An 8,786-nucleotide genomic window follows, 5' to 3' on the forward strand; every position below is an offset into this window, starting at 1 on the left:
GAAATGGAGTGAATGTTAGGTGGATCAGAGAGATACAGTCAAGGGAGTGGGGGCCAGCCTAAAACAGTAAGGTCAAATTGTTTGGACAGAAAGGCTACAGGGCACACGGTCCCAGCTCTTGTGTAAGAATTTTGATCACATGGCCCTGTACTTTGGCTGTGTGAAATGAAAAGGGTTGGGATGAATTAGGGAGAGCTAGTGTGGGGGCAGCTTCAAGGGCTGTTTTTAAGGAATGGAAAGAGGAGTGGTGAAAGGATTTAGGATCTGTGGGGTCAGCTAGGTTTGCTTTTGTGAGTTTACATAATGGTTTAGTCAGGATGGTGAAACTAGGTATCCAAATGCGGAAGTACCTAACCATGTCTAGGAAGAAAGGAGTTGTCGTTTTGTAGAAGGGGTTGGGGCTTGGGAGATTAACCGGACATGATCAGCAGGGAGGGCACGTGTGTTTTCATGCAGAATTATGCCGAGATAGGTAACAGATAAGGAAGAAATTTGGGCTTGACTGAAGTAATGGGGGCTGTCCCTGAAGCCTTGCAGCAGTACAACCCAGGTAAGTTGCTGAGGCTGACGGGTGTCAGGATCAGTCCAAGTGAAAGCGAAGAGAGGCTGGGATGAAGGGTGCAAAGGAATAGTACAGAAAGCATGTTTGAGATCCAGAACAGAATAATGAGTTGTGGAGGGAGGTATTGAGGATAGGAGAGTATATGGGTTTGGCACCACGGCGTGGATAGGCAAGACAATTTGGTTGATAAGGCGTAGATCCTGAACTAGCCTGTAAGGCTTGTCCAGTTTCTGGACAGGTGCAATGGGGGAATTGTAAGGAGAGTTTATAGGCTTTAAAAGGCCATGCTGTAACAGGTGAGTGATAACAGGCTTTAATCCTTTTACAGCCTGCTGTGGGATGGGATATTGGCGTTGAGTGGGGTAAGGGTGATTAGGTTTTTATGGGATGGTGAGGGGTGCATGATCGTCGCCAAGGAGGGAATAGAGGTGTCCTATACTTGTGGGTTAAGGTGGGGAAATACAAGGGGAGGATGGGAAGGAGGCTTTGAACTGGGGAAAAGGGCAGCCATGATGTGTGGCTACAGCCCAGGAATAGTCAGGGAAGCAGATAATTTAGTTAAACTGCCTCAACCTAATAAGGGAACTGGGCAGGTGGGGATAACTAAAAAGGAGTGCTTAAAAGAGTATTGTACAAGTTGACACCAGAGTTGGGGAGTTTTAAGAGGTTTAGAAGCCTGGCCGTCAATACCCACAACAGTTATGGAGGCAAGGGAAACAGGCCTTCGAAAAGAAGGTAATGTGGAGTGGGTGGCCTCCGTACTAATTTAGAAGGGGACGGACTTACTTTCCACTGTAAGAGTTACCCAAAGTGTCTGTGATGGTCCAGGAAGCTTCTGAGGAGATGGGGCAGCGTCAGTCTTCAGCCGCTAAGCCGAGAAGATCTGGGAAGGAGTCAGTCAGAGCCTTGGGCCAGAGTTCCAGGGGCTCTGGGAGTGGCTGCTGGGCGAGTTGGACAGTCTGATATCCAGTGGGGTCCCGTACAGATGGGACATGGCTTAGGAGGAATCCCAGACTGTGGGCATTCCTTGGCCCAGGGGCCAGATTTCCGACACTTGAAGTCTGGAGGAACCCCTGGCAGCTGCGGTTCAGGCGTTTGGATTCTTGTGTGCTGGAGATGTGGCTGGGGTTTGTCTCACAGTGGAGGCAAGGAATGGCAACTCAGAAATACATTGCTACTTGGCTGCCTCTACTCTATTATTGTACACCATGAAGGCGAGGTTAATTAAGCCCTGCTGTGGGGTTTGAGGGCCAGAATCTAATTTCTGGAGCTTTTTTTAATGTCAGAAGTAGGTTGGGTAATGAAATGTATATTGAGAATAAGACAGCCTTCTGGCCCCTATGGGTCTAGGGCAGTAAAATGTCTAAGGGTTGTTGCCAAACGGGCCAGAATTGGGCTGGGTTTTTACATTTGATGAAAAAGAACCTAAATGCTAACTGATTTGGGAGAGGTCGGATAAAGAAAAAGGAGCATGAACCTTGGCTGTGCCCTCAGCTCCAGCCACCTTTTTAAGAGGAAATTGTTGGGCAGGTGGGGGAGGGCTAGTCTCGGAAGGAAACTGTAAGACAGGCAGGGTGTGAGGAGAGGAGGTGATAAAAGGATTATAGGGTGGAGGAGTGGAGGCTGAGGAAGAATTGGGACCTGGCTCGGCCTGGTGAGGAGCAGCTGGGGAGGAGGGGAGAGGTCAGATGGGTCCATAGAAAAGAAGGATTCAAAGGACTCAGAGCTTGGGATGGAGACTGAAGGAGAGAAAGAAGGAAGATTTGGGACGAGTGGCATTGGGGGCAGAGACTAGGGAGGGACCAATGTGTAAAAGAATGCCTGGATGTCAGGCACCTCAGACCATTTGCCCATTTTTCGACAAAAATTATCTAGATCTCGTAGGATAGACAAATCTGGCCACTTGGAACTACTGTTGAGTTTGTATTGGGGCCAAGTGGTATTGCAGAAGAAAATAAGGCATTTAAGTTTTAGATCAGGTGTGAGTTGAAGAGGTTTTAAGTTCTTGAGAACACAGGCTAAGGAAGAAGGGGGAATGGAGGGCGGAAGTTGCCCATAGTGAAGGAAGCAAGTTTAAAGAGAAAGGTAGAGACACGGAGAAGGGGGTGGGGAGCAGCCCTGGGCTGCAATGTGAGTGAGCAGCCAAAGCAGGTGTCCCCGCAATTGACTTGCCACCAAGGGAATGTGGGTGAATGACCAAGGCAGGCATCCCGCGGTGGTCAGATGCCGGAGTGTGGGTGAATAATCAGGCAGAAGTCCCTGTAGTGATTAAACACCAAGGGAAGGCCGCCTTCCCGAGTCCATGACCGGTGCCGGAGTTTTGGGTCCACGGATAAAGTGTGTCTCCTTTGTCTCTACTACAGAGGAAAAAGAACTGGAATTGGAAGGACAGGGAGATTGAAGGATAGCGAGAGAGAGGCTGGAGAAGAGAGTGAAAAGACCGCTTACCCGATTTGAAATTGGTGAGATGTTCTTTAGGCTGGTTGGTCTGAGGACCCGAGGTTGTAGGTGGATCTCTTCACGGAGTGAGGGTGAGGACAGGGAACTGGTCTCCTGAAGAAGTCCCTCTGACCTGGGTCTTACCGCGTCCGTGTGAAGAGACCACCAAGCAGCCTTTGTGTGAGCCACAAGGCTGTTTATTTCACCTGGGTGCAGGTGGGCTGAATCCGAAAACAGAGACAGCAAAGGGTGGTGGGATAATCATTAGTTCTTACAGGTTTTGGGACAGGCGGTGGAGTTAGGAGCAATGTTTTGGGGGCAGGGGGTGGATCTCACAAAGTACATTCTCAAGCGTAGGGAGAATTACAAAGAACCTTGTTAAGGGTTGGGGAGATTACAAAGTACATTGATTAGTCAGGGTGGGGCAGAAACAAATCACAGTGGTGGAATGTCATCAGTTAAGGCTATTTTCACTTCTTTTGTGGATCTTTGGTTACTTCTGGCCATCTGGATGTGTACGTGCAGGTCACAGGGGATATGATGGCTTAGCTTGGGCTCAGAGGCCTGAGAACACCAGCTGAATGCAGCCTCGTAATGGCTGAGCCCTGTTTACAACCATTTTTGTTTTTGTGTTTACTTTTTCAGTTTTAGGAGCTTTGTTGTCACAGGAGCTTTGTATCCCCGGTCAAAACTACTCTGGTGAAGGTCACTAGTTGTCTCTAACTTGGCACAGGAGGAGCAGTTTTCCTGAGTTCCTCACGCAACTTGACCCCATTCCCTTCAGCAAAGTCCTGGGAGCTCAAGGGAGGCTGCCCAGTCAGCTGCGGCCCATCCAACGCATTGGGGACCTGCCCACTTGGCTCTTAATTTGCATTTTGAAATGTCACCTAAGCGATTTCAGACCAGATAAGAAGATGAGCTTCTCTTGTTATGGAAAAAGGAAGAGAGACAGAGAGAGAAACCTCTATTTTGTTATTTAGCTATTCCTCAAATTCTTATGACCAGTGATGTTAAAAAAAAAATCTCCAGAGCAACACAATTATTTACATTTAACTCAGATTTTATTTTTATGTATTTATTTATTCTTGAGATGGAGTTTCGCTGTGACACCCAGGCTGGAGTGCAATGGCGCGATCTCGGCTCACTGCAAGCTCAGCTTCCCAGGTTAAAGCGATTCTCCTGCCTCAGCCTTCCAAGTAACTGGGATTACAGGTGCCCACCACGTCTGGCTAATCAATTAATTATTATCGTTTCTTGAGACGGAGTCTCACTCTGTCACCCAGGCTGGAGTGCAGTGGTGTGATCTTGGCTCACTGCAACCTGCACCTCCCGGGTTCAAACGATTCTCCTGCCTCAGCCTCCTGAGTAGCTGGGATTACAGGTACACACCACCATGCCTGGCTAATTTTTTTTTGTATTTTTAGTGGAGATAAGGTTTCATCATGTCGACCAGGCTGGTCTCAAATTCCTGACTACAAGTGATCCACCCGCCTCAGCCTCCAAAAATGCTGGGATTACAGGCATGAGCCACCGCACCTGGCCTTAACTCAGATTTTAAATATGAGAGTATTAACTTGTAGGGGTGGAAGAGGTGTGATACCTTTCCTCACACACTGTGTGGGTCACAGCCAAGGCTCCTATCTCAAAGATACAGTCCCAGCTCCAGTTCGCCTTCTCATTCACCCCAGATAAGTTTCCTAAAGAAAATTCTAAGATGACGCGCTCCATGTGTCTTCAGGCCTGGATCGGACTCAGCTTTTGCTCATCCCACCTACCGTTCCTTGGTAACTAAAGACTTGGGAATGAGAAATGCCCTTTCCAATTCTGACTCTCCTGTTCCTTCCAGCACCAGCAGTGGATGCTGACCTGGTTTTCTGTTTCTTCTGTCTTCTCCTTCTCTCTCCTCTTTGCTATGTGCTCTTTTCAAAGTTGTCTTTTAAAATGTTTGTTGCTGGATCAAGGAGTTTCTCCCCCAGCTTCATTTAGCATCAATAACTCTTACCTTTGTCGCAATTTCTCCCTGACCTCTGGACATCTTCGCCTAAATGTTCACCAGCACTCTAAACCCCTTTTGACTCAAACTGATTATTTGACCCCTAGGTCCGATCCTCCTCCCTCTATATACCCTCTTTCATGTATCCAGTTCTCTGAGTTAGAATAAATACAAACCTTCTGGAACTCTGCCCTTCTCTCTCAAAATCCACTTGGTCAGTATAGCCTGTGATTTCTGCTCCCTAATTAGCTCTCTGCCTCACAGGCATCACCATTGCCAGTGCCTGGCTGAGGCCCAAATTACCTGTGCTCTGGGCTCCTGAGGCCAATTTCTAACCAGCCCCGTGCTGTCACTGTCTTCTGCACCCTGACCATCCTAAGACCTGATGCTGGAGTTGGGAAGGAAGAAAAGAAGGAAAGTAGCAGGGTGTGGTGGCACATGACAGTAGTCCCTACTCTGGAGGCTGAGGCAGGAGAATTGCTTGAACCCAGGAGGTAGAGGCTGCTGCAAGTTATAATCACACCACTGCACTCCCGCCTGGACTAGAGTGAGACGCGGGGGTCAGGGGGGAGGGGGGAGGAGGAAAGAAGAAAGGATGGAAAAAAGAGGGCAAGGAAGGGAAAAAGGAGAAAGCAATCGTCTCCTCTTATTAAAATCCTGTGCTGGTTCCCCAATGTCTGAGGGATAAAACCCAAATTTTCTAGAATGGCACAAGAACTCTTTCCCAGCCCATCCCTGACACCCCATCCAGCCCTACCCAACCTCCCTGGGGGCCCCTCCCCAGCCCATACCCTTCTCTCCTCTCTTACAGCACACTCACCCTTTGCCCCTGTGAGCTGTCACACTGCACCTTTCTGTTGCCTGTGGTAACAAATAAATGAATGAATAAATAATTTGATGATCCATGATACTTACTAAAGCACAGTAAAGAAGCCTTTATTCAGGACCAACACGATAGGGTTAGAAATTGTTTAACAGAGTCTTGCAGTGCAGGAGAGAGATTGGGCTCCACCAGAAATGCAGCCTGAGGAAGTGGTGATTTACAGCAAAGGAAAGGGTGGGATCAGTGGATGGAAAGTGGCTGAGGAGACATCAGGGGTCAGGGGGATTCTGGCTAAACCGACCTCACCTTCTTGCGGAAGGCAGGTCAGGGTGATCAGACAGCCCCTGGGAGGTGGTAGAGGATGAGGAGCCTGCACAGATATCAAGGGTGATTGCACACTGAAACTGGGGAGTTCTTTGCTAAAACTGGATTTGACATGGAAGTGCACAGGTAGACCTAACAGAAATGTCAGAAACCTGACTGATGGGCCAGGTGCAGTGGCTCACGCCACCAGCACCATGGGAGGCCAGGGTGAGCGGATCGCCTGAAGTCAGGAGTTCGAGACCAGTCTGGCCAACATGGTGAAACCCCATTTCTAGCAAAAATACAAAAATTAGCTGGGCAAGGTGGTGCATGCCTGTAATCCCAGCTACTCAGGAGGCTGAGGCAGGAGAATCGCTTGAACCTGGGAGGTGGAGGTTGCAGTGAGCCAAGATTGCACGATTGTACTCCAGCCTGAGTGACAGAGCAAGATTCCATCTCAAAAAAGAAACCTGACTAATGTTTGGTGAAGCTAGGAATCTTTGTCGCTTGCTTGTTCTTTCTCAACTCTGGAAAATTACTCTTCCTACGAGTCTGAGCTCAGCTGATGCCCCAGGGAACATATCCGGAGGCCGCAGAGCCGTTCTTCCAGGCTTCTGTTCTCACAGGTGCTTGAGTGCCCGGTTACAGCAGCCACACGCCATTCTGTGGGCACAGTGCCTTTCCCAGCCATCTGAGCTCCTGAGAAAGGAAGGACCGTGCTTCCTGCAATTCTATTTCTCAGTTCTCTGTGATCTGACACAATGCTCGTGCAACAAAGATTAGCGCACGAAGTTATGGGGACTAGTCACTAGTTTGTCTCATAGGATTTTCCAGCTCTGTTACTTAGTGAGGGAGGGACCTCAAGTATATGCATTTGCTGTGGGAAGGGTTTACAAATTCCAGGCGTAGGAGAGTGTGGCCTGGTTACATTTCTGGGTCTTTCACCCAGAAGGTCCATGCTGGACTTGCCTCAAAATTCCAGGGAGCAGGGAGCAAAGCCAATATTCAGCCTAGATTGAAGGACCATGGCTTTACCTCACTTCCAGGTCTGCTCTCACATGTAAGGGAAGAAAGGGTCTAGCACTTAGTCCCTGCAAATCCGGAAGGAAGGCTGGGGAGCGACCACCCACAAAAGTAAGTTCCAGTGTCTCTCAACCCTCCACTAAGACATTTCAGAAAATAAGGCAGGTTGTTTGCTTCGGTCCCGGAAAACTCTGGAAGGAAGCTGGGCTCTTTACAACAAATACAGGAGCAGAGAGCGTGGGGGCTGCTCTCACAAGCTAGGGATGGTGCAGGGAGCAGAGCTTAGGGTCTTCCCCAGCCTGACCTTGCAGAGGAGACACAGAGAAGCCTGGGACCTGCTTTGTGGCTGGACGCTCATGGCTGGTGAGAAGCAGAGCGGCCTGTCAGCAGCCCCTGAAGTGTTGTTCCAGAAGCTTTCCTGGGGCAGAAAAAATCGGGACCTTAGTCTTCCAAATACTTTTCGCTTAGGAAAGTGGGTCACCACCTTTCCGAGGAAGAGAGTGAATCTTGTATTTGCCTATTGCCTGTGGTCTCATCCGATCTCTGTTCCTTGTGTCTTGCACCACTTTGAACAGCATCTTATTTTAAACTCTCCTCCTTGACTTCCTTACACTGGCAGGAGAGGTTACATGAATTTTGTCTGTATTCATGGCCTCATGGCAGGTTCTCTGCTGCCTGCCTGCTAGGTGTCCTTCAGAAGTGATCCGTGATCCAATCAGGTTTACCAAGCGGGTCACTGGGAGTGGTTGCTACCATTTTTTTTTTTTTTTCTAATGGCCCCTCAGATATGAGAGCTACAAAGTGTTACCAGAAAGGGGTCCCAATCCAGACCCCAAGAGAGGGTTCTTGGACCTCTCACCAGAAAGAATTTGGGGCAAGACTATAGAGTGAAGTGAAAGCAAGTTTATCAGAGAAGTAAAGAAACGAAAGAGTAGTTACTCTGCAGGCAGCGCAGCAGCAAGAGCTGCTCAGCTGACTGTACTTACAGTTATCACTTGATTCTATGCCAAACAAGGGGTGGATTATTCATGAGTTTTCTGGGAAAGAGATGGGCAACCCCCAGAACTGAGGGTTCCTCCCCTTTTTAGAGCATATAGGGTACTTCCTAACATTGCCATGACATTTGTAAACTGTTCTGGTGCTGGCAGAATGTCTTTTAGCATGCTAATGCATTATAATTACTGTATAATGAGCAATGAGGAGGACCCAAGGTCACTTTGGTCATCATCTTGGTTTTGGTGGATTCTGGCTGGCTTCTTTACCTCAAGCTGTTTCATCAGCAAAGTCTTTATGACCCGTATCTTGTGCTGACCTGTTATCTCATCCTGTGACTAAGAATGCCTAACCTCCTCCTGGTAATGCAGCCCAGTAGCTCTCATATTTAATGATTCATGATACTTATTAAAGCACAGCCTTATGTGACCTACCTGTATTCAAGATGGAGTAGGTCCGGTTCAAATGCCTCTGACAAAAGTATAGAAACACTGCTGATTGGTATTGCTGTATGTCATTTGGATAATTTTTCTGTTGTTCCTAGGAAACATTGCAATGTTTACTACTGTTGATGAAAAGAGGTAAACTCTGTAAAATATTTGAAAAGATTTATTCTGAGCCAAATATGAGTGACCAATGACTCCTGACAC

The sequence above is a fragment of the Piliocolobus tephrosceles genome, chromosome 5, assembly GCF_002776525.5.
Source record: "Piliocolobus tephrosceles isolate RC106 chromosome 5, ASM277652v3, whole genome shotgun sequence".
In the NCBI taxonomy this organism is placed as follows: domain Eukaryota; kingdom Metazoa; phylum Chordata; class Mammalia; order Primates; family Cercopithecidae; genus Piliocolobus; species Piliocolobus tephrosceles.